The sequence below is a fragment of the Zea mays genome, chromosome 2 (assembly GCF_902167145.1).
Source record: "Zea mays cultivar B73 chromosome 2, Zm-B73-REFERENCE-NAM-5.0, whole genome shotgun sequence".
In the NCBI taxonomy this organism is placed as follows: Eukaryota; Viridiplantae; Streptophyta; class Magnoliopsida; order Poales; family Poaceae; genus Zea; species Zea mays.
In genome coordinates, this window is record NC_050097.1 from 165488817 (window position 1) to 165512105 (window position 23289).

The window sequence follows — 23289 nt, forward strand, 5'->3', positions numbered from 1 at the left end:
TTTTCACATTTTTCAACTTGTAGAGCATAAGCATTTTTGACCTTAACATGCTTTTTGTTTTCCTTAATAAGGAAGTCCTCTTGAGAGTCCAAGAGATCATCCTTCTCATGAATAGCACTAATCAATTCATTTAATTTTTCTTTTTGTTGCATGTTTAGGTCGGCAAAAAGGCTACGCAAATTATTTTCCTCATCACTAGCATTATCATCACTAGAGGATTCATATTTAGTGGAGGATCTTGATTTTACCTTCTTCCTTTTGCCGTCCTTTGCCATGAGGCACTTGTGGCCGACGTTGGGGAAGAGGAGTCCCTTGGTGACGGCGATGTTGGCGGCGTCCTAGTCGGAGGAGGAGTCGGTGGAGCTCTCGTCGGAGTCCCACTCGCGGCACACGTGGGCATCGCCGCCCCTCTTCTTGTGGTACCTCTTCTTTTCTTTCCTCTTTCCCTTCTTGTCGTTATCCCTGTCACTGTCACTTGATAATGGACATTTAGCGATAAAGTGACCGGGCTTACCACACTTGTAGCAAACCTTCTTGGAACGGGATTTGTAATCCTTCCCCTTCCGTTGCTTGAGGATTTGGCGAAAGCTTTTGATGATTAAAGCCATCTCCTCATTGTCGAGCTTGGAGGCGTCAATTGGTTGTCTACTCGGTGTAGACTCCTCCTTCTTCTCCTCCGTCGCCTTAAATGCCACCGGTTGTGCTTCGGACGTGGAGGGTTCATCAAGCTCGTTGATCTTCTTGGAGCCCTTGATCATACATTCAAAGCTCACAAAATTCCCGATAACTTCCTCGGGGGTCATTTGAGTATATCTAGGATTACCACAAATTAATTGAACTTGAGTGGGGTTAAGGAAAATGAGTGATCTAAGAATAACCTTAACCACCTCGTGGTCATCCCACTTCTTGCTCCCGAGGTTGCGCACTTGGTTCACCAAAGTCTTGAGCCGGTTGTACATGTCTTGTGGCTCTTCCCCTTGGCGAAGTCGAAAGCGACCGAGCTCCCCCTCGATCATTTCCCGCTTGGTGATCTTTGTTAGTTCATCTCCCTCGTGCGCGGTCTTGAGGAGGTCCCAAATTTCCTTTGCATTCTTCAACCCTTGCACCTTGTTGTATTCCTGTCTATTTAGAGAGGCCAAGAGTATGGTTGTGGCTTGGGAGTTGAAGTGCTCGATTTGAGCCACCTCGTCCTCATCATAATCCTTATCCCCTACGGATGGTACCTGTGCTCCAAACTCAACAACATTCCATATACTTTTGTGGAGTGAGGTTAGATGAAATTTCATTAAATCACTCCACCTAGCATAATCTTCACCGTCAAAAGTTGGCGGTTTGCCTAATGGAACGGAAAGTAATGAAGTATGTCTAGATGTACGAGGACAGTGTAAGGGGATCTTACTAAACTTCTTGCGCTCTTGGCGCTTAGAAGTTACGGACGGCGCATCGGAGTCGGAGGTCGATGTTGATGAAGTGTCGGTCTCGTAGTAGACCACTTTCCTCATCCTCTTATGCTTGTCGCCTTTCCGATGCGACTTGTGAGAAGAAGAATTTTCCTTCTTCTCTTTGTGGTGAGAAGAGGAAGATCTTTTCTCCTTCCGTTTGGAGGAGTCCTTCTTCTTCTCCTTCCTCTTGGTGCGGGACTCTTCCGATGAAGTGCTCCCTTGGCTTGTAGTGGGCTTGTCGCCGGTCTCCATCTCCCTCTTGGTGTGATCTCCCGACATCACTTCGAGCGGTTAGGCTCTAATGAAGTACCGGCCTCTGATACCAATTGAAAGTCGCCTAGAGGGGGGGTGAATAGGGCGAAACTGAAATTCTCAAAAATAATCACAACTACAAACCGGGTTAGCGTTAGAAATATAATAGAGTTCGCGAGAGAGGGTGCAAAACAAATCGCAAGCGAATAATGAAGTGAGACACGCGGATTTGTTTTACCGAGGTTCGGTTCTCTCAAACCTACTCCCCGTTGAGGAGGCCACAAAGGCCGGGTCTCTTTCAACCCTTCCCTCTCTCAAACGGTCCCTCGGACCGAGTGAGCTTCTCTTTCTCAAATCACTTGGGAATCAAACTTCCCGCAAGGACCACCACACGATTGGTGTCTCTTGCCTCAATTACAAGTGAGTGTTTGATCACAAGAAAGAATGCCAAGGAAAAAGAAGCGATCCAAGCGCAAGAGCTCAAATGAACACTACAAATCACTCTCTCTAGTCACTAAGGCTTTGTGTGGAGTTGGGAGAGGATTTGATCTCTTTTGGTGTGCTTTGCAATGAATGCTAGCTCTTGTATAGTGGTTGGAAGCTGAAAAACTTGGATGACTTGAATGTGGGGTGGTTGGGGTATTTATAGCCCCAACCACCAAACTAGCCGTTTGGTGAGGCTGTCTGTTCGATGGCGCACCGGACAGTCCGGTGCATACCGGACATGTCCGGTGCGACAACCACGTCACCAAAAGCCGTTGGGGTCGACCGTTGGAGCTCTGTCTTCTGGGCTCGCCTTGATGTCCGATGGCGCACCGGACATGAACTGTAGATTGTCCGGTGCGCCAGCATGGGCGTGCCTGACCTCTGCGCGCGCTGCGCGCGCATTAAATGCGTCGCAGGTAGCCGTTGGCGCCGAAATAGCCGTTGCCCCGCTGTTACACCGGACAGTCCGGTGTACACCGGACAGTCCGGTGAATTATAGCGGAGTGGCCGAAGTGAATTCCCGAGGCTGGCGAGTTCCGGAGGCCGCTCTTCCTTGGAGCACCGGACATGTCCGGTGTACACCGGACAGTCCGGTGAATTATAGCGGAGTTGCCTCCGGAAATTCCCGAAGGTGAGCAGTTCGGAGTTGGAGTCCTCTGGTGCACCGGACATGTCCGGTGGCACACCGGACAGTCCGGTGCGCCAGACCAGAGGTGCCTTCGGTTGTCCCCTGCTCCTTTGTCGAACCAAATACTTGGTATTTTTTATTGGCTAAGTGTGAACCTTTGGCACCTGTATAACTTATACACTAGAGCAAACTAGTTAGTCCTAAGATTTGTGTTGGGCAATTCAACCACCAAAATTATATAGGAACTAGGTGTAAGCCTAATTCCCTTTCAAGTGTCCAAACTTCATTTCTCTTGAAATTGTTGAGCTCCTCTTGCAAGGCCAACACCCAGTCCGGATCTAGCAAGGCCTCTTCTACCCTGAAAGGCTCAATAGAAGAGACAAAAGAGTAATGCTCACAAAAATTAACTAATCTAGAGCGAGTAGTTACTCCCTTGCTAATATCACCCAATATCTGGTCGACGGGATGATTCCTTTGAATCGTCGCTCAAACTTGAGTTGGAGGGGCATGTTGTGCTTCTTCCTTCAACACATGATCATCTTGTGCTCCCCCTTGATCACACGCCTCTTCTTGATGACCCTGTTCATCGTCTTGAGTTGGGGTTGCACCGTTGTTGAAAAAGAAGGTTGATCTTGCTCCTTTTGTTCCTGTGGCCGCACATCTCCAATTGCCATGGTGCATATTGCGGTCGTTGGAACGTCTTCTTCATCTACATCATCAAGATCAACAACTTGCTCTCTTGGAGAGCCATTAGTCTCATCAAATACAACGTCGCTAGAGACTTCAACCAAACCCGATGATTTGTTGAAGACCCTATATGCCTTTGTATTTGAGTCATAACCTAACAAAAACCCTTCTACAGCTTTGGGAGCAAATTTAGAATTCCTACCTTTCTTCACTAGAATGTAGCATTTGCTCCCAAATACACGAAAGTATGAAACATTGGGTTTGTTACTGGTTAGAAGCTCATATGAAGTCTTCTTGAGGAGGCGATAAAGGTAGACCCGATTTATGGCGTGGCAAGCCGTGTTCACGGCTTCCGACCAAAACCGCTCGGGCGTCTTGAACTCTCCAAGCATCGTCCTCGCCATGTCGATGAGCGTCATGTTCTTCCTCTCTACCACACCGTTTTGCTGTGGTGTGTAGGGAGCGGAGAACTCGTGCTTGATTCCTTCCTCCTCAAGGTACTCCTCCACTTGAAGGTTCTTGAACTCGGACCTGTTGTCGCTCCTTATCTTCTTCACCTTGAGCTCAAATTCATTTTGAGCTCTCCTTAGGAAGCGCTTGAGGGTCCCTTGGGTTTCAGATTTATCCTGCAAAAAGAATACCCAAGTGAAGCGGGAAAAATCATCAACAATTACTAAACCATACTTACTTCCCCCGATGCTAAGGTAGGCGACGGGTCCGAAGAGGTCCATATGCAGCAGCTCCAGGGGTCTTAATGTGGTCATCACGTTCTTGCTGTGATGAGCATTTCCCACTTGTTTACCTGCTTGACAAGTTGCACAAGGTCTATCTTTTTCGAAAGTCACATTTGTTAGACCTAACACATGTTCTCCCTTTAGAAGTTTGTGAAGGTTCTTCATCCCCACATGTGCTAAACGGCGATGCCACAACCAGCCCATGCTAGTCTTAGCAATTAAGCATGCATCTAGACCGGCCTCCTCTTTTGCAAAATCAACTAAATAAAGTTTGCCGTCTAGTACACCCTTAAAAGCTAATGAACCATCACTTCTTCTAAAGACAGACATATCTACATTTGTGAATAAGCAATTATAACCCATATTACAAAGTTGACTAACGGACAACAAGTTATACCCGAGCGACTCAACTAAAAACACATTAGAAATGGAGTGCTCGGATGAAATAGCAATATTTCCTAGTCCTTTAACCTTGCCTTGATTCCCGTCACCGAATATGATTGAATCTTGGGAATCCTTGTTCTTGACATAGGAGGTGAACATCTTCTTCTCCCCCGTCATGTGGTTTGTGCATCCGCTGTCGATAATCCAGCTTGAGCCCCCGGATGCATAAACCTGCAAGGCAATTTAGGCTTGGGTCTTAGGTACCCAACTCTTGTTGGGTCCTGCAAGGTTAGTGACAATAGCCTTAGGGACCCAAATGCAAGTTTTATCTCCCTTGCATTTTGCCCTTAATTTCCTAGCAATCACCTTCTTATCCTTTCTACAAATTGCAAAGGAAGCATTGCAAGCATGATAAATTGTAGAAGGTTCATTAATTATTTTCCTAGGAACATGAGTAACATTTCTCCTAGGCATATGATGAATGATATTTTTCCTAGGCATATATCTACCATGCACATAGGAAGAACTTGAAGCAAACATGGCATTTGAATCATAAGCATTACAACTCCTATCATGATGAACATTTCTAGAAAATTTCCTATCATAAATAAATGCATGATTCTTTTGAGCACTATTAGCCATAGGGGCCTTCCCTTTCTCCTTTGTGAAGGTGGGAGTCCTTTGGCTTGTTAAGTTCTTGGCTTCCCTTTTGAAACCAAGCCCATCCTTGATTGAGGGGTGTCTACCAATAGTGTAGGCATCCCTTGCAAATTTTAGTTTGTCAAATTCATTCTTGCTAGTCTTAAGTTGGGCATTAAGACTAGCCACTTCACCATTTAGTTTTGCAATAGAAGTAAGGTGTTCAACACATGTATCAACATTAAAGTCCTTACACCTATTGCAAATCACTACATGTTCTACACAAGAACTAGATCTATTTGCTACTTCTAGCTTAGCATTTAAATCACCATTAACACTTTTTAAACTAGAAATAGTCTCATGGCAAGTAGATAATTCACAAGAAAGCATTTCATTCCTTTTGACTTCTAAAGCAAGAGATTTTTGGACATCTACAAATTTATCATGCTCTTCATACAAAAGATCCTCTTGCTTTTCTAACAATCTATTCTTGTCATTCAAGGCATCAATTAATTCATTGATTTTATCAATTTTAGTACTATCTAAACCTTTGAATAAACTTGCATAGTCTATTTCATCATCTCTAGATTCACCATCACTTGAAGAAGCATATGTAATAGTATTCCTAGTGCATACCTTCTTTTCCTTTGCCATGAGGTAGGTGTGATGCTCGTTGGGGAAGAGGGATGATTTGTTGAAGGCCGAGGCGGCAAGTCCTTCGTCGTCGGATGAAGAGCAATCCGAGTACCACTCTTTGCCAAGGTGTGCCTCACCCTTCGCTTTCTTGTAAGCCTTCTTCTTTTCCCTCTTCTTTTCTTGATCCTGGTCACTATCATTATCAGGACAGTTAGCAATAAAGTGACCAACCTTACCACACTTGAAGCAGGAGCGCTTCCCCTTCGTCTTGCTCTTGTTGGGATGCTCCTTGCGACCTTTGAGCGACATCTTGAAGCGCTTGATGATGAGGGCCATTTCATCTTCATTTAGCCCGGTCGCCTCAACTTGCGCCACCTTGCTAGGTAGCGCCTCCCTGCTACTTGTTGCTTTGAGAGCAACGGTTTGAGGCTCATAGATTGGGCCATTCAACGCCTCATCAATGTATCTCGCCTCCTTGATCATCATTCGCCTGCTTACAAACTTTCCAAGTATTTCCTCGGGCGTCATCTTGATGTACCTAGGATTCTCACGAATAGAGTTTTGATCAAGGACAGTGAAGGACCTTAGCATGAGTCGGACAACGTCGTGGTCCGTCCATCTCGTGCTTCCATAGCTTCTTATCTTGTTGACCAAGGTCTTGAGCCTATTGTACGTTTGAGTTGGCTCCTCTCCCCTGATCATTGCGAACCTTCCTAGTTCACCTTCCACCAACTCCATCTTGGTGAGCATGGTGACGTCGTTCCCCTCATGCGAGATCTTGAGGGTGTCCCAGATCTGCTTGGCGTTGTTCAAGCCGCTCACCTTATTGTACTCTTCCCTGCACAAGGATGCTAAAAGAACAGTAGTAGCTTATGCATTTTTATGGATTTGTTTATTGATAAACATGGAGTTATCCGAACTATCAAATTGCATCCCATTTTCTACTATCTCCCATATACTTGGATGAAGAGAAAACAAGTGGCTACGCATTTTGTGACTCCAAAATCGTAGTCCTCTCCATCAAAGTGTGGGGGTTTACCAAGTGGAATGGAAAGCAAATGAGCATTTGAATTATGCGGAATACGAGAATAATCAAAAGAAAAGTTTGAGTTAACCGTTTTCTTTTTCTCCTCGTATTCGTCGTCCTTTTGAGAAGAGGAAGATTCGTCGCTTGAAAGGGAATTAGGCTTACACCTATTCTCCTAATTGATTTTGGTGGTTGAATTTCCCAACACAAATAATTGGACTAACTAGTTTGCTCTAGTGTATAAGTTATACAGGTGCCAAAGGTTCACACTTAGCCATTAAAAAGACCAAGAATTGGGTTCAACAAAGAGAGCAAGGGATAACCGAAGGCCACCCTGGTCTGGCGCACCGGACTGTCCGGTGCACCACCGGACAGTGTTCGGTGCTCCAGGGAAGAGCGACTCTGAACTCGCCAGCTTCGGGAATCCGCTCCGCTATAATTCACCGGACATGTCCGATGCACACCGGACTGTCCGGTGAGCCAGCGGAGCAACGACTACTTCGCGCCAACGGTCGACTGCAACGCATTTAATGCGCGCCAGCGCGCGCAGAGGAGCAGTGCACGCGCGGGTGGCACACCGGACAATCTACATGACTTGTCCGGTGCACCACCGGACAGCCAGGCGGGCCCACAAGTCAGAGCTCCAACGGTCGGAACCCAACGTCCTGGTGACGTGGCTGGCACACCGGACACTGTCCAGTGGCGCACCGGACTATCCGGTGCGTCATGCGACAGCAGCCTCCACCAAACGGCTAGTTTGGTGGTTGGGGTTATAAATACCCCCAACCACCCCACATTCAAGTCATCCAAGTTTTCCACCTTCCAACCACTTACAAGAGCTAGGCATTCAATACAAGACACACCCAAGTGATCAAATCCTCTCCCAATTCCACAAAAGCTTTAGTGTTAAGTGAGAGTGATTTGTTGTGTTCTTTTGAGCTCTTGCGCTTGGATTGCTTTCTTTCTCATTCTTTCTTGAGATCAAACTCACTTGTAATCGAGGCAAGAGACACCAATCGTGTGGTGGTCCTTGTGGGAACTTTGTGTTCCAAGTGATTGAGAAGAAAAGCTCACTCGGTCCGAGGGACCGTTTGAGAGAGGGAAAGGGTTGAAAGAGACCTGGTCTTTGTGACCACCTCAACGGGGAGTAGGTTTGCGAGAACCGAACCTCGGTAAAACAAATCCGTGTGTCTCACTCTTTATTCGCTTGCGATTTATTTTGCACCCTCTCTCGCGGACTCGATTATATTTCTAACGCTAACCCAGCTTATAGTTGTGATTAATTTTGTAAATTTCAGTTTCGCCCTATTCACCCCCCCTCTAGGCGACTTTCAATTGGTATCAGAGCCCGGTGCTTCATTAGAGCCTAACCGCTCGAAGTGATGTCGGGAGAACTCGCCAAGAAGGAGATGGAGACCGGCGACAAGCCCACTACAAGCCACGGGAAAGCTTCATCGGAAGAGTCCCACAACAAGGGGAAGGGGAAGGAGAAGAAAGCTTCTTCCCACAAGTCGCATCGAAGTGGCGACAAGAAAAAGAATACGAGGAAGGTGGTCTACTACGAGACCGATACTTCATCACCTTCCACCTCCGGCTCCGACGCGCCATCCATCACTTCTAAGCGCCATGAGCGCAAGAAGTTTAGTAAGATACCCTTACACTATCCTCGCACTTCTAGACATACTCCATTACTTTCCGTTCCATTAGGCAAACCGCCAACCTTTGACGGTGAAGATTATGCTAGGTGGAGTGATTTAATGAAATTTCACCTAACCTCACTCCACAAAAGTATATGGAATGTTGTTGAGTTTGGAGCGCAGGTACCATCCGTAGGGGATGAGGATTATGATGAGGACGAGGTGGCCCAAATCAAGCACTTCAACTCGCAAGCCACAACTATACTCCTCGCCTCTCTAAGTCGAGAGGAGTATAACAAGGTGCAAGGATTAAAGAGCGCCAAGGAAGTTTGGGACGTGTTCAAGACCGCGCACGAGGGAGATGAGCTAACCAAGATCACCAAGCGGGAGACGATCGAGGGGGAGCTCGGTCGCTTCCGGCTTCGCAAAGGAGAAGAGCCACAAGACATGTACAACCGGCTCAAAACCTTGGTGAACCAAGTGCGCAACCTCGGGAGCAAAAAGTGGGATGACCACGAGATGGTTAAGGTTATTCTTAGATCACTTATTTTCCTTAACCCTACCCAAGTTCAATTAATTCATGGTAATCCTAGATATACACTAATGACTCCCGAGGAAGTAATCGGGAATTTTGTGAGCTTTGAGTATATGATCAAGGGCTCAAAGAAAATCAATGAGCTAGATGATCCCTCCACATCCGAGGCACAACCGGTTGCCTTCAAGGCAACAGAGGAGAAGAAGGAGGAGTCTACATCAAGTAGACAACCAATCGACGCCTTAAAGCTCGACAATGAGGAAATGGCGCTCGTCATCAAGAGCTTCCGCCAAATCCTCAAACAAAGGAGGGGGAAGGACTACAAACCCCGCTCCAAGAAAGTGTGCTACAAGTGTGGTAAGCCCGGTCACTTTATAGCAAAATGTCCTATTTCTAGTGACAGTGATAGGGGTGACGACAAGAAGGGGAAAAGAAAGGAGAAGAAGAAATACTACAAGAAGAAGGGTGGCGACGCTCATGTATGCCGCGAGTGGGACTCGGACGAGAGCTCCTCCGACTCCTCCTCCGACGAGGACGCCGCCAACATCACCATCAACAAGGGCCTTCTCTTCCCCAACGTCGGCCACAAGTGCATCATGGCAAAGGACGGCAAAAAGAAGAAGGTTAAATCTAAATCCTCCACTAGATATGAGCCCTCTAGTGATGATAATGCTAGTGATGAGGAAGATAATTTGCGTACCCTTTTTGCCAACCTAAACATGCAACAAAAGGAAAAGTTAAATGAATTAATTAGTGTCATCCATGAGAAGGATGACCTCTTGGACACCCAAGAGGACTTCCTAATCAAGGAAAACAAAAAGCATGTTAAGGTTAAAAATGCTTATGCTCTAGAAGTTGAAAATGTGAAAAATTATCTAGTGAGCTAAGCACTTGTCATGAGACGATAGACAACCTTAGAAATGAGAATGCTAATTTGTTAGCTAAGATTGATTCAAATGTGTGTAATGTTTCAATTCCCAATCTTAGAAATGATAATAATGATTTGCTTACTAAGATTGAAGAATTAAACATATATCTTGCTAGCCTTAGGAATGAAAATGAAAAATTAATTGCTAAGGCTAAAGATTTTGATGCTTGCAAAGCTACCGTTTCCGACCTTAGAAGTAAAAATGATATATTGCATGCTAAGGTTGTAGAATTAAAATCTTGCAAACCCTCTACATCTACCGTTGAACATACTTCTATTTGCACTAGATGTAGAGATGTTGATATCAATGCTATACATGATCACATGGCTTTAATTAAACAACAAAATGATCATATAGCTAAACTAGATGCTAAAATTGCCGAGCATGAACTTGAAAACGAAAAATTTAAATTTGCTAGAAGCATGCTCTATAGAGGGAGACACCCTGGCATTAAGGACGGCATTGGCTTCCAACAGGGAGGCAATGTCAAACTTAATGCCCCTCCTAAGAAATTATCCAACTTTGTTAAGGGCAAGGCTCCCATGCCTCAGGATAACGAGGGTTATATTTTATACCCTGCCGGTTATCCTGAGAGCAAAATTAGGAGAATTCATTCTAGGAAGTCTCACTCTGGCCCTAACCATGCTTTTATGTATAAGGGTGAGACATCTAGTTCTAGGCAACCAACCCGTGCTAAGTTGCCTAAGAAGAAAACTCCTAGTGCATCAAATGAACATAGCATTTCATTTAAAACTTTTGATGCATCATATGTGTTAACTAACAAATCCGGCAAGGTAGTTGCCAAGTATGTTGGGGGCAAACACAAGGGATCAAAGACTTGTGTTTGGGTACCCAAAGTTCTTGTCTCTAATGCCAAAGGACCCAAAACCATTTGGGTACCTAAAGTGAAGAACTAAACTTGTTTTGTAGGTTTATGCATCCGGGGGCTCAAGTTGGGTAATCGACAGCGGGTGCACAAACCACATGACAGGGGAGAAGAAGATGTTCTCCTCCTACGAGAAAAACCAAGATCCCCAACGAGCTATCACATTCGGGGATGGAAATCAAGGTTTGGTCCAAGGATTGGGTAAAATTGCTATATCACCTGACCATTCTATTTCCAATGTTTTTCTTGTAGATTCATTAGATTACAATTTGCTTTCTGTTTCTCAATTATGCAAAATGGGCTACAACTGTCTATTTACTGATGTAGGTGTCACTGTCTTTAGAAGAAGTGATGATTCAATAGCATTTAAGGGAGTGTAAGAGGGTCAGCTATACTTAGTAAATTTTGATAGAGCTGAACTCGACACTTGCTTAATTGCTAAGACTAACATGGGCTGGCTCTGGCATCGCCGACTAGCACATGTTGGGATGAAAAATCTTCATAAGCTTCTAAAGGGAGAGCACATTTTAGGACTAACAAATGTTCATTTTGAGAAAGACAGGATTTGTAGCGCATGCCAAGCAGGGAAGCAAGTTGGTGCTCATCATCCACACAAGAACATCATGACTACTGACAGGCCACTAGAGCTCCTACATATGGATCTATTCGGCCCGATAGCTTACATAAGCATCGGTGGGAGTAAGTACTGTCTAGTTATTGTGGATAATTATTCTCGCTTCACTTGGGTATTCTTTTTGCAGGAAAAATCTCATACCCAAGAGACCTTAAAGGGATTCTTGAGACGGGCTCAAAATGAGTTCGGCTTGAGGATCAAGAAAATTAGAAGCGACAACGGGGCGGAGTTCAAGAACTCTCAAATTGAAGGCTTCCTTGAGGAGGAGGGCATCAAGCATGAGTTCTCCTCTCCCTACACGCCATAACAAAATGGTGTAGTGGAGAGGAAGAACCGAACTCTTTTGGACATGGCTAGAACCATGCTTGATGAGTACAAGACAACAGATCGGTTTTGGGCCGAGGCGGTCAACACCGCCTGCTACGCCATCAACCGGTTATATCTACACCGAATCCTCAAGAAGACATCATACGAACTCCTAACCGGTAAAAAGCCCAACATTTCATATTTTAGAGTCTTTGGTAGCAAATGCTTTATACTTGTTAAGAGAGGCAGAAAATTTAAATTTGCTCCTAAGACTGTAGAAGGCTTTTTACTAGGATATGATTCAAACACAAGGGCATATAGAGTCTTTAACAAGTCCTCTGGACAAGTTGAAGTTTCTTGTGACGTTGTGTTTGATGAGACTAATGGCTCTCAAGTAGAGCAAGTTGATCTTGATGAGATACGTGTTGAAGAGGCTCCATGCATCGCGCTAAGGAACATGTCCATCGGGGATGTGTGTCCTAAGGAATCTGAAGAGCCTCCAAATGCACAAGATCAACCATCCTCCTCCACGCAAGCATCTCCACCAACTCAAAATGAGGATGAGGCTCAAGTTGATGAAGGAGAAGATCAAAGAGATGAGCCACCTCAAGATGACGGCAATAATCAAGGGGGAGATGCAAATGATCAAGACAAGGAGGATGAAGAACCAAGGCCGCCACACCCAAGAGTCCACCAAGCAATCCAACGAGATCACCCCGTCGACACCATCCTCGACGACATTCATAAGGGGGTAACCACTAGATCTCGTGTTGCACATTTTTGTGAGCATTACTCTTTTGTTTCCTCTATTGAGCCACATAGGGTAGAGGAAGCACTTCAAGATTCGGATTGGGTGGTGGCGATGCAAGAGGAGCTCAACAACTTCACTAGGAATGAGGTATGGCATTTGGTTCCACGTCCTAACCAAAATGTTGTAGGAACCAAATGGGTGTTCCACAACAAGCAAGACGAGCACGGTGTGGTGACAAGGAACAAAGCTCGACTTGTGGCCAAGGGATACTCCCAAGTCGAAGGTTTGGATTTCGGTGAAACCTATGCACCCGTAGCTAGGCTTGAGTCAATTCGCATATTATTGGCCTATGCTACTTACCATGGCTTCAAGCTTTACCAAATGGACGTGAAGAGTGCCTTCCTCAATGGACCAATCAAGGAAGAGGTCTATGTTGAGCAACCTCCCGGCTTTGAAGATAGTGAGTACCCTAACCATGTTTATAAACTCTCTAAGGCGCTTTATGGGCTCAAGCAAGCCCCAAGAGCATGGTATGAATGCCTTAGAGATTTTCTTATCACTAATGGCTTCAAAGTTGGAAAGGCCGATCCTACACTCTTTACCAAAACACTAGAAAATGATTTGTTCGTATGCCAAATTTATGTTGATGATATTATATTTGGGTCTACTAACGAATCTACATGTGAAGAGTTTAGTAGGATCATGACATAGAAATTCGAGATGTCAATGATGGGGGAGTTGAAGTACTTCTTGGGATTTCAAGTGAAGCAACTCCAAGAAGGCACCTTCATTAGCCAAACGAAGTATATTCAAGACATTCTAACCAAGTTTAGGATGAAGGATGCCAAGCCCATCAAGACACCCATGGGAACCAATGGCCATCTCGACCTCGACGAAGGAGGTAAATCCGTCGATCAAAAGGTATACCGGTCGATGATAGGCTCTCTACTATATTTATGTGCATCTCGACCGGATATTATGCTTTCTGTATGCATATGTGCAAGATTCCAAGCCAACCCTAAGGAAGCTCACCTTACGACCGTAAAACAAATCTTGAGATATTTAGTTCATACTCCTAAGTTTGGGCTTTGGTATCCTAGGGGATCCACTTTTGATTTGATTGGTTATTCGGATGCCGATTGGGCGGGGTGTAAAATTAATAGAAAGAGCACATCGGGGACTTGCCAGTTCTTGGGAAGATCCTTGGTGTCTTGGGCTTCAAAGAAGCAAAATTCCGTCGCTCTTTCTACCGCCGAAGCTGAGTACATTGCCGCAGGCCATTGTTGCGCGCAACTACTTTGGATGAGGCAAACCCTTAGGGACTACAGTTACAAATTAACCAAAGTTCCTCTTCTATGTGATAATGAGAGTGCAATCCGCATGGCGGATAATCCCGTTGAGCATAGCCGCACTAAACACATAGCCATTCGGTATCATTTTCTAAGGGATCACCAACAAAAGGGAGATATCGAGATTTCATATATTAACACTAAAGATCAATTAGCCGATATCTTTACCAAGCCACTTGATGAACAAACTTTTAACAAACTTAGGCATGAGCTAAATATTCTTGATTCTAGGAACTTCTTTTGTTGATTTTCACACATAGCCCATTCATATACCTTTGATCATGTCTCTTTCATATGCTATGACTAATGTGTTTTCAAGTCTATTTCAAACCAAGTCATAGGTGTATTGAAAGGGAATTGGAGTCTTCGGCGAAGACAAAGGCTTCCACTCCACTCCATAACTCATCCTTCGCCGTCGCTCCGAGCAACTCTCCGTCTTTGGAATAATCTTCACTCATATGTTTCATTTGCCAAAGGGGAGAGAGTAGTTATAAAAGGGCTCTAATGACTCCGTTTTTGGTGATTCATGCCAAAGGGGGAGAAAGTATTAGCCCAAAGCAAAAGGACCGCACCACCACCTAATTTTAAAACTAAGGATTTTCAATTGGTAAATTTCAAATTAGTATCTTATTGTGTTCAAAAGGGGGAGAAAGTAGTATTTCAAAATTGATATCTTAAAACCCTCTTGAACACTAAGAGGAGGATTTCATTTAGGGGGAGTTTTGTTTAGTCAAAGCAAAAGCATTTGAAATAGGGGGAGAAAATTTCAAATCTTGAAAATGCTTCGCAAAATTCTATTCATTTACCTTTGACTATTTGCAAAAGGACTTTGAAAAGGATTTACAAAAGAATTTGGAAAAACAAAACAAGTGGTGCAAATGTGGTCCAAAATGTCAAAAATTAAAGAAACAATCCATGCATATCTTATAAGTATTTATATTGGCTCAATTCCAAGCAACCTTTACACTTACATTATGCAAACTAGTTCAATTATGCATTTCTATACTTGCTTTGGTTTGTGTTGGCATCAATCACCAAAAAGGGGGAGATTGAAAGGGAATTAGGCTTACACCTATTCTCCTAATTGATTTTGGTGGTTGAATTGCCCAACACAAATAATTGGACTAACTAGTTTGCTCTAGTGTAGAAGTTATACAGGTGCCAAAGGTTCACACTTAGCCATTAAAAAGACCAAGAATTGGGTTCAACAAAGAGAGCAAGGGATAACCGAAGGCCACCCTGGTCTGGCGCACCGGACTGTCCGGTGCACCACCGGACAGTGTCCGGTGCACCAGGGGACTTCACGTTGAACTCCTCACCTTCGGGAAAATCCAGAGGCGCTCCGCTATAATTCACCGGACTGTCCGGTGCACCACCGGACAGTGTCCGGTGCTCCAGGGAAGAGCGACTCTGAACTCGCCAGCTTCGGGAATCCGCTCCGCTATAATTCACCGGACATGTCCGGTGCACACCGGACTGTCCGGTGAGCCAGCGGAGCAACGACTACTTCGCGCCAACGGTCGACTGCAACGCATTTAATGCGCGCCAGCGCCAGCGCGCGCAGAGGAGCAGTGCACGCGCGGGTGGCACACCGGACAGTCTACATGACTTGTCCGGTGCACCACCGGACAGCCAGACGGACCCACAAGTCAGAGCTCCAACGGTCGGAACCTAACGGCCTGGTGACGTGGCTGGCACACCGGACACTGTCCGGTGGCGCACCGGACTATCCGGTGCGCCATGCGACAGCAGCCTCCACCAAACGGCTAGTTTGGTGGTTGGGGTTATAAATACCCCCAATCACCCCACATTCAAGTCATCCAAGTTTTCCACCTTCCAACCACTTACAAGAGCTAGACATTCAATACAAGACACACCCAAGTGATCAAATCCTCTCCCAATTCCACAAAAGCTTTAGTGTTAAGTGAGAGTGATTTGTTGTGTTCTTTTGAGCTCTTGCGCTTGGATTGCTTTCTTTCTCATTCTTTCTTGAGATCAAACTCACTTGTAATCGAGGCAAGAGACACCAATCGTGTGGTGGTCCTTGTGGGAACTTTGTGTTCCAAGTGATTGAGAAGAAAAGCTCACTCGGTCCGAGGGACCGTTTGAGAGAGGGAAAGGGTTGAAAGAGACCCGGTCTTTGTGACCACCTCAACGGGGAGTAGGTTTGCGAGAATCAAACCTCGGTAAAACAAATCTGTGTGTCTCACTCTTTATTCGCTTGCGATTTGTTTTGCACCCTCTCTCGCGGACTCGATTATATTTCTAACGCTAACCCGGCTTATAGTTGTGAATAATTTTGTAAATTTCAGTTTCGCCCTATTCACCCCCCTCTAGGCGACTTTCATCGCTGTCGTAGTAGACAACCTTCTTGATGCGCCTCTTCTTCTTTCCATCCTTCTTCTTTTGACTTGAGCCCGAGTCAGTGGGCTTGTCGTCTTTTGGCTCATTGATGAAGGATTCCTTCTCCTTGTCGTCGATCACCATCCCCTTTCCCTTAGGATCCATCTCTTCGAGCGATTAGTCCCTTTCGTGAAGAGAACGGTTCTGATACCAATTGAGAGCACCTAGAGAGGGGGTGAATAGGTGATCCTGTAAAAACTTGAAACTTAAAGCCACAAACTTGATTAAGTGTTAGCACAATGAAATCAAGTGGCTAAGGAGAGCTCTTGTGAACCACAATTGACACAGTGAGAACAAGCACAAGAGACACAGAGATTTATCCCGTGGTTCAGCCAAGTACAACACTTGCCTAGTCAACGTTGTGGCGTCCCAATGGACGAGAGTTGCACTCAACTCCTTTCAAGTGATCCAATGATCAACTTGAATACCACAGTGTTCTTTTTCCTTTACTCTTTCCCGTTTGCGAGGAATCTCCACAACTTGGAGCCTCTCGCCCTTACAATGAGATGATCACAAAGAAGCACAGATGTAAGAGTGGGAAGAGAAACACACACAAGCCTCAAAGCACGAGCACAAACACGCACACAAGTCACAACTTGAGCTCTAGGATCACACACAGAGTTCTCAACTCAAGAGGAGCTCAAATTGCTATCACAACGAATCAAATGCGCTAGAGAGATGTCTTGGTGCTAAGAGATGATCAAAGAATGCTTGGTGTTCTCCTTCATGTGCCTAGGGGTCCCTTTTATAGCCCCAAGGCAGCTAGGAGCCGTTGAGAGCAATCCAGGAAGGCAAATCTTGCCTTCTGTCGACTGGTGCACCGGACAGTCCGGTGCACCACCGGACACTGTCCGGTGTAGATTTCTTTCCTGTTCTGGCGCAGCCGACCGTTGAAGTTTTGGAGCCGTTGGCGCACCAGACACTGTCCGGTGCACACCGGACAGTCCGGAGCCCCCATCAGACCGTTGGCCCGGCCACGCGTCACGCGCGGATTGCGCGGCCGACCGTTGGCTCGGCCGACCGTTTGCTCACCGGACAGTCCGGTGCACCACCGAACAGTCCGGTGAATTATAGCCATACGCCGCCGTCGAGACCCGAGAGCAGGCAGTTCACCAGACGCCAGCCTGGCGCACCGGACACTGTCCGGTGCACCACTGAACAGTCCGGTGCACCCAGACTGAGCAGAGCCTTGGCTGCTCGAGCCAAGTCTTTTCCATTTGTCTTTTTTCTGATTCTAGCACTTAGACAAGTATGTTAGCACACAAAAACCAATGTACTAAGTCTAGAATCATACCTTTGTATTGATTTGCACTTTGTCCACCATTTGGCATAGTTTAACACATAACCATTTGTGTTGGTCACTTAATCACCAAAATACTTAGAAATGGCCCAATGGCACATTTCCCTTTCAAATACGCACAGTTTCCACATTCATCGCAGCAACATTATGGTGCCCCACCAGGAACACATTATAATCATACCATACCACCTCATGGACATAGGGCTGAATATTGTTCGGCCACAAGAGAGCCTCAGAGGTATAGGGCAGGAGCTGGTGACATTAATAGGACACCTAACACACACCTCAAACATCCCTAGGAGGAAAGTCGACAGAGTGATGTCAGGCAACCTGAGATTTCCACCCACAAACTCTATGGATGGTCGCCAGACATGGTGGAGAGGATCAGAGACGAAGTAGCTGGGGTGTTCAGGGACAAACTTGGTGTTAGTGTGTCAGGTACAGGGCAATCGTATCGGAAGCCTTATAGCCACCGATTCGACACCATGTCGTATCCACAGGGAACTAGAATACCAGACTTCTCTAAATTTTCTGGTGAAGGTGGGAAAAGCACACATGAACATATAAGCCAATTCATAGCACACTTGGGAGAATTGGCTGATGGGGAAGCCTACCGCGTTCGTTTATTCTCGTTGTCCCTTACTGATACCGCATTCGCATGGTACACAGCTTTGCCACCAAACTCTATTAACTCTTGGGAAGAATTAGAGCGGAAATTTCATGAATACTTCTTCTCAGGAGAACATGAATTAGAATTCGCTGACTTAGCCTCAGTCCGACAGGGTCCTGAAGAATCGGTTAATGACTATATCTGGAGGTTCCGGGACACTAGAAACCGATGCTTTCAGATCCATGTCGCAGAAAAACAACTAACAGGGCTTGCTTTCAATGGGTTGTGGCCCTACTTAAAAGAAAAATTAGATGTCACCCAATTCTTTTCGCTAGTGCACTTGCACCAGCGGGCTATGACCTGTGAAAGCCGAAGTAAGGAAACATCAAAATCGGCTAATCATAAGATGCATCTAGTGGCATACGATAATTCGGACGATGAATCCACAGATGTATACGTCGCCAAACTAGTTTGGCCAGGACAGGCTAAACCTTCCGCATGTTCTGCTTTACAGTCGATTCGAAAGAATCGACAAGAAGAAGTTAAGTTTACTTTTAATGTTGCCAAATACGATAAAATATTTGACGAGTTACTAAAAAATGGCAACATTAAATTGACTCATACTATTCCTCCTCCTGATGAACTAAAGAGGCGTGCTTATTGTAAGTGGCATAATTCCTTTTCTCATGCCACCAATGATTGTAATGTTTTTCGCCGACAGATACAATCGGCCATAAATGAAGGTCGATTGGCTTTTCAGGAGATGCAAGTAGACACACAACCTTTTCCTGTTAATACAATAGAACTCACATGCAAAAAGGTCTTGGTTCGGCCCGAAATGGCCGATAAAGGCAAAGGCAATGGCATCGTCATTGGCAATCCTCGCATGTCAATTATATCACAAAAGGAGATTGCTCGAAAGGCTTCGGACGAGAAGGCTAAAAGGTCCGAAGACATCGGGGGGCAGGCACAATTAATGAACCAAACACATCAGTCTAGCCCGAGCATCGCAAATGGTCCGGCACCTACGTGCGGACGGTCTGGTGCTCAGACAAACGGTCCGACTAACTCAGCCGGACAGTCCACCTATGACCAAAGGCGTCAGCCTCTACACGAAGCAAGGAAAAAGACGCAAGGTCAAAGCACATATAGTCGGCTGATCAAAGTGGACCCTACTTTTGATCAGTTGCTCTCCAAAAATGATAGCAAAAAGACTGTTCCACGTGATCGGTCAACAAAGAAACCTCGGTCACCTGCCAAAACGAAACGGCCGAACAAAACGGCCCAAAAGGCAACACGACAAGCATTGCCTGTTCATCCTATGAGACCAGGGTATTTTCCACCTTTTTATTCATCGTCGGTATATTGTCCTACTCAAATGTGGAATGGCACGATGATGAATCCATGGAACATGTATAGTCCCTTTGTCTATCCAGGCTGGGGGGCACCTCCATTCTATTCATTCTGATGTATCGATCAAATGGTCGTGGCCGAGAAAGATACAATCCAAAACAGCCTTTATACATTGGTGCTTTATTGAATGATCTCTATTTTGAAAATCCGGTGACTTACATCAGGTTTAGTTCATATGCTTTTGGTTCGTCAACCTTCACCAAAAGGCAGGGGGGTATATGTTCGAAGCCAAAAAAGGCCTCGCGGACGGTCCGCGCGTGCGCAGAGTCAGTTAGGGTTCCTAGTTTCTCGCGGGGTTTGTTACCTAAAACCGTGTGATTGACTCGGAAATCAGATCGAAGCGGATCCAGACCTCCCCTTTATATAGATGAAGGGCTACGGCCGATTAAACCCCAAACAATCGATCAAATCAAATCTATCTCTCGTTTTTACCTTACTCATTAGGAAGTAGTTCTAGTTTAGCCCTAGTTTAGTATTCCAATCCCCAAATTCTTCGCTTTTTTTGGATCTACATCGATTAGAGGAGCCTAGGTCGGCCTGCCGAGCCTAGACAACCCCTAGGATCTCTCCTCCCCGACGGGGTCCCTCCCGGGAGCGAGATCCAGGCGCCGCCGGCGACCTTCGCCGCCCCCTGCGCACGCGCGGACCATCCGGCCGTCAGGCAGGGAACACCAGCCCCTGTACCAGGTCGCGGACCGTCCGCGCCTCTGCAGAGGGCACCGCCACCGGTTCTCACGCAGTGTTTGGCGTCCGAAAAAGGCACCGACAGATACCTATATCCTAGTACGAAAAAGGAAGGAATCATAATCACAATTATTATGACTTTATGAGCGCACGACAAAGCAAGCGGCTAGTCTCATCAAATTATTGAATACTCCATCCGTTCCAGAATATAAGGCGTAACCATTTTTTGTTCTTGTCCAACAATATAAAACGTTCTCTCTATGCGCACGTACATCGATATAGTGGTATAAATAGAATTAAATGTATTTTTTGGTCTTCGAACCAACGACGGTTCGCCTTATATAATGGGACGGAAGGTATTTTTTTTTTGTTGGCGGACAAATAGTTTCTAGTTTTTGAAATACTACTGTCCATCAACGATAACCATTGAAGGTGTCCGAAATGCTAAGTACCAGTACGGTCGCAATCTGGAAACCATGGCGCGGCATTCCTGACCTGTGGCGGAAGGAGTAGGTTGTCTTGTCTCTCTCGCCGGTAAACTAAGAAAGCGGCAGCCCCCGAGGGCGACGAGAGTGAGCCAGCCAGCAATTCGCAGGAGCTGTTTCCTCAGCCTGGTCCCACCTGCCAGCCTGTTCTCGAAGAGAGGAATGGGCGATCGCTTTGGGGGCAGGTAGCCCGTCACTCCGTACCGCCGGTGTCCCTTGCTGGCTCTACCTCGACGCACGCGTCCCGGTGCAGCAGAAGCCTCGAACTGCACGTAAGGATCGTGTCGGAATGCCCCTGCCCCCCTGGAGGCTCCAGTGCTCCACCTCCTCCACCCACGCCACGCCGACAACCGCGGCGGCAGAGGGGTGTGTGTCGGTGACAGGAGGCTCGGTTACCCGCGGGCTACAGGATCCTACAGCAGCTATTCACATATTTATCTGTTCACCTCATCTAATATCCTCAATTTTGCATTGTGTTAAACCTTTATATGATTCTCACTGTCATACTGAAGTATATCCTTTATACTTAGCTTTTATGTTCAACACTTAGCAAATTGGTTAGCACTTTAATATTGTTGTCATTCAATTCACCAAAACCCACAAAGGAATAGATGCACTTTCACCCACAAACTCTCTGTGTTACCACCACACTCTCAATCGCCACCGGCCCATCTAGGTGATGCCGATCACTAATAGCAACAAGCACTAGACACTCACTTGACCATGATAAGCCTAATGTGGGTGGTGAATGCACATAAGCCTCTCTCTATATGCACTAATGAGGTTGCCAATCACAAGATTACCACTTCTCTTAATTCCTCATTATGTAAAGGATCTTTCTTTCTATCAAAGGGTTGCTTCAATTATTTGAAGGGACAAGACACCTCAGGAAGCTGATAGGGGGGGGGGGGGTTATAAATAGCCCCAAGGGATCAAACTACCATTACAAAACCACTCAATTTTTTTGGGGCACCGAACGTATCCGATGCCAACGTTTCCACTACACTAGACACACCATTGCCCCTCCAACGACTAGTTTTCAAACTAGCCTTTATTGTGTCTCACATCTGATGTGAGCATCGGTGCTACATCGAACGTGCCCAGAGTACAAACCAAATTGGTACGATAAACATGCTCTCTGAGTACCCTGTCTGGTGGCACACGAACATGTTAAGCGAGTACTCGACCACTTCTACACACTTTACATGCTCTCTGAGTGCCTTGTCCGACGCTATGTCCAATGGAGCACCTTACATGATGGTGAGTGTAAATTGTTTTTTGGACTTGTTTGTAGGCTCTCCAGATTTCTTGTCTAGTGCACTATACCTAGTGCACACCGAACACATTATTAGTGCATGTATGAAGTTTGCATAGGCACAACTTCTATCTGATGTGGTATCTACTGAAGCACTAGACATGTCTGGTGCTACTACAAGCTGTCCAACTTGTATTTTTATTTGTTTTTATTTTATTTTTCTCTCAAATGTTTTGTGTAGTGCCTTGGGTTTACCTAGCACTAGTTTTGCACACTTGTTTCTCGCCACACCTAACTAGACTCAACTAGGTCAAACCACCCATCTCATGCCTCCTTTATAGTGCGACTAAAGGAAAATAAAGGTACTATCACTAAGTGTGCAACAACTTCAATGACACTTATAACTAGTTGATCTTTAATTTTTTGTATATTCTTTTTAAAAACTGACCATTGGTCTCCATCAATAAGGACATGAATATCTCTTAAACCTAAACATTTTGCATTATTATGATCTAATTTATCTTATCTCTACAAAACATATGATAGTCACTATAATCTTACATTATCAATAGTTACCAAAACTAAACTCTTTTACTCAATTAGAAGACGTTAATGTAACATAATGCTATACACATATTTGATGCCACTATTAATCAATGGTTAATCACATGATAACTTTGCAATAATTATTGTTCACATGTCTTTATATTTATTGGGGATCCTAAAATGTTTAACCACTGAAAAATGTGAAAAACCATAGATTTTTTGGTAGTTGAGAGATTTACGGAAGAGAACAATAACTATTACTACAATCAAAAGAATACGAAATCTTTTGTGTAAGGCTGACTCCAACTAGCCCCATAAAAGCCCCCCAGATTATCCATAGAGGGCACCAAACGCCTCCAACAATGTCTTCTAAAAGATCCCCATATGTGTAGGGAGATGGAATCTCTCTGTATATATAAGGAGAGCACTATGCTTCGCTTATTTTCAGTTACATTGTTTCTTATGTTATTAATTTTGTTTAAGCCCTGTAATTTGATAATAATATGTATTACGGTAGAGGAATGATCAGAGACGGACTATATGTAGGAATTTGTGTAGAGAGATTTAGTAAAATATATTAAAAATATAGATAAGAAAGGATATATATATATATATATATATATATATATATATATATATATATATATATAT